Below are 4269 nucleotides of genomic sequence, written 5' to 3' on the forward strand. Positions count from 1 at the left end.
GAAGTTCATGTGTGGTTTCATTTGCTGTCTTTGTTGATTTATGTTTTGGGGAGAGGGTGAGTGGGGAGATTTGAAACCAGGGAACCACCAGTGTCCTCCCAACCTGGAACTCCTGATAAATGCATTTTTAATTTAATAAACAGTCAAATTTGCCTTCAAAATGATTTTCACAATTTACACTCCCATTTGAACTGAATGATGGTACCCGTTTCCCCATATTCTCCCCAACACTTAGTATCAAACTTCATCATTATTGTCAATCTGATGCGTGAAAAATGCTGTCCTTGCGGTTTTAAATGAATTTCTCATATTATTAGTAAAATTGAGCATCTTTTAAATTTTTTCTTTTTATATTTGCTGAATGAACTGTTTAAATCTTTTTCTGTCTTTTTATCTGATTTTTTTTTTTTATAAGAGTTGTTCTGGATTGTTAGCTACATATGTTACAAAGATTTTCTCCCAATCTAGCCCTTGTCTTTTAATTTTATTTATTGTACGTGGTTTTATATACCATGCGTCTGTTGGTTTGTCGTACTGTGGTGGCTTGCGTGTTGCTGTGATACTGGTTTTGCCAATAATGTTTCAAACACCAGCATGGTCAGCCTTGGTGGACAGTTTTCAGCTGAACGTCCAGGCTAAGACAGACTAGCAAGAAGAACCTGGTGGTCTACTAATGAAAAAAATGGACCAGTGAAAACCTTATGTATATCAGTGGAACACTGTTTGATATAGCGCCAGAAGATGAGCCCTCTGGAAGGTACTCAAAATACGACTGTGGAAGAGCTGTCTCCTCTAAGTAGAGTTGACCTTAATGACACGGATGGAATAAAGCTTTCAGGACCTTCATTTACTGACATGGCATGACTCAAAATGAGAAGAAACGGCTGCAAACATCCAATCATAATCAGGACATGGAATGTATGAAATATGAATCTAGGAAAATTGGAAGTTGTCAAAAATGAAATGGAAAGCATAAAGATTGATATCGTAGGCATTAATGAGCTGAAATGGACTGGTATTGGCTATTTTGAATCAGCAATCATATGGTCTACTATGCTGGAAATGACAAATTGAAGAAGAATGATGTTGTGTTCCTCATCAAAAAGGACATTTCAAGATCTACCCTGAAGTACAATTCTGTCAGTGACAGGATAATATCCACACGTCTCCAAGGAAAATCAGCTAATACAACTATCATTCAAATTTATGCACCAACCACTAATGCCAAACATGAGGAAATTGAAACTTTTTAACCAACTTCGGCAGTCTGAAATTATCAAATATGCAATCAAGGTGCATTGATAATTACTGGTGACTGGAATGCAAAAGTTGGAAACAAAGAAGGATTGGTAGTTGAAAAATATGGCCTTGGTGATAGAAATGAAGCCATGGATTGTGTGATAGAATTGTACAAGACCAATGACTTCTTCACTGCAAATACCTTTTTTCAACAACATAAACGGTGACTATACACATAGGCCTCGCTGGATGGAAAATGCAGAAATCAATGGAGAAGCTCAATTGTCATCAGTCAGAACAAGGCCGTGGGCTTGCCTGCAGAACAGTTCATCAATTGCTCATATGAAAGTTTAAGACGAAGCTGAAGAAAATTAAAACAAGTCCACGAGAGCCAAAATATGACCTTGAGTATATCCCACTTGAATTTTGAGACCATCTCAAGAATAGATTAGACCCACTGAACACTAATGGCTGAAGATCAGACGAGTTGTGGGATGATGTCAAGAACATCATACATGAAGAAAACAAAAGGTTATTAAAAAGACAGGGAAGAAAGAAAAGATCAAAATAGATCTCAGAAGAGGCTCTGAAACTTCCTCTTGAACACAGAGTAGCTAAAGCGAAAGGAAGAAATGATGAAATAAAATAAAAGAGCTGAACAGAAGATTTCGAAGGGGAGCTCGAGAAGACAAAGTAAAGTATTATAATGAAATGTGCAAAGAGCTGGAGTTAGAAAACCAAAAGGGAAGAACACACTTGGCATTTCTGAAGCTGAAAGACATGAAAAAATTCAACTCTTGAGTTGCAATATTGAGGGATTCTGTGGGCAAAATATTGGACAACGTAGGAAACCTAAAAAGAAGATGGAAGGAATACACAGAGCCACTACACCAAAAAGAACTGGTCGACATTCAACCATTTCAGGAAGTGGCATATGATCAAGAACCGATGGTATTGAAGGAAGAAGTCCAAGATGCACTGAAGACATTGATGCAAAACAAGGCTCCAGGAACTGACAGAATACCAATTGAAATGTTTCAACAAATTAATACAACACTGGACATGCTTACTCCCCTATGCCAAGGAATTTGGAAGAGAGCTACTTGACCAACTGAATGGAAGCGATCCATATTTGTACTCATTCCAAAGAAAGGTGATCCAACAGAATGCGGAAATTATCAAACAATATCATTAATATCACAGGCAAGTAAAGTTTTGCTGAAGATCATTCAAAAACAGTTGCAGCAGCACATTGACAGGGAACTGCCAGAGATTCAAACCAGATTCAGAAGAGGATGTGGAATGAGGGATATGATTCCTGAGGTCAGATGGATCTTGGGTGAAAGCAGAAAATACCAGAAAGATGTTTATCTGTGTTTTATTGACTTAGGGGGATTATGGATATAATTGTGTCTCCCAAAAATGTGTGTCAGTTTGGCTAGTCCATGATTCCCAGTAGTGTGCTTGTTCACCATTTTGTCATCTGATCTGATTTTCCTATGTGTTGTAAATCCTACTTCTATGATGCTAATGACAGGGATTAGGGGCAGTTATGTTAATGAGGCAGGACTTAATCTACAAGATTAGATTGTGTTTTAAGCCAATCTCTTTTGAGATATAAAATAGAGACTCAGGCAGAGAGACATGGGGACCTCATACTACCAAGAAAGTAGTGCCAGGAGGAAGCACGTCCTTTGAATCCAGGGTCCCTGCACTGAGAAGCACCCTGTCTACTGGAAGATTGATGACGTGGATCTTCCCCCAGAACCAACAGAGAGAGAAAGACTTCCCCTGGAGCCGGCGCCCTGAATTTGGACTTGTAGCCTCCTAGACTATGAGAGGATAAATTTCTCTTTGTTCCACTCAACAAAGAAAAGCCCTGGCTCCAACAGCTTCACTGGAGAATTCTACCAAACTTTTAGAGAAGAGTTAACACCAGTACTACTAAAGGTATTTCAGAGCATAGAAAAGGATGGAATACTCCCAAACTCATTCTATGAAGCCAGCATTACCCTGATACCAAAACCAGGTAAAGACACCACAAAAACAAGAAAATTACAGACCAATATCCTTCATGAACATAGACACAAAAATCCTCAACAAAATTCTAGCCAATAGGATTCGACAACATATCAAAAAAAAAAAAATTCATCATGACCAAGTGGGATTCATACCAGGTATGCAGGGATGGTTCGACAATCTATCACATAAATAGAACAAAAGATAAGAACAACATGATCTTATCAATTGATGCAGAAAAGGCATTTGACAAAGTCCAGCACCCATTCATGATAAAAACTCTCAGCAAAATAAGAATACAGGGAAATTCCTTAACATAATAAAGGACATTTATACAAAGCCAACAGCCAACATCATCCTAATAGAAAGCATTCCCCTTGAGAATGAGAACAAGAGAAGGATGCCAGTTATCACCACTCTTATTCAACATTGTGCTGGAGGTCCTAGCCAGAGCAATAAGGCAAGAAAGAGCATCCAGATTGTTGAGGAAGAAGTACAAGTGTCCTTATTCACAGATGATATGATCTTATGCATAGAAAACCCCAAAGAATCCACAAGAAAACTACTGGAACTAATAGAAGATTTAAGCAAAGTATTAGAATACAAGATAAACATACAAAAATCAGTTGGATTCCTGTACACCTACAATGAGAACCTGGAAAAGGAAATCACCAAATCAATGCCATTTACAATAACCCCCAAGAAGATAAAATACTTAGGAATAAACCTAACCAGAGATGTAAAAGACCTATACAAAGAAAACTATAGGACACTAAACTGAAAGAAAAAACTCAAAACTAAACCTGTTACTGTTGAGTTGATTCCGACACATAGTGACCCTACAGGACAGAGTAGAACTGCCCAATAGGGTTTCCAAGGAGCAGCTGATGGATTGCAACAACAGATACATAGACTAATAGAACGGAGCTGAGAATTCAAGCGTAAATTCATCCACCTATAACCAGCTGATATTTGACAAAGGCCCGAAGCCCATTAAATGGGGAAAAGACA

The sequence above is a fragment of the Loxodonta africana genome, chromosome 3, assembly GCF_030014295.1.
Source record: "Loxodonta africana isolate mLoxAfr1 chromosome 3, mLoxAfr1.hap2, whole genome shotgun sequence".
NCBI classification, from domain to species: domain Eukaryota; kingdom Metazoa; phylum Chordata; class Mammalia; order Proboscidea; family Elephantidae; genus Loxodonta; species Loxodonta africana.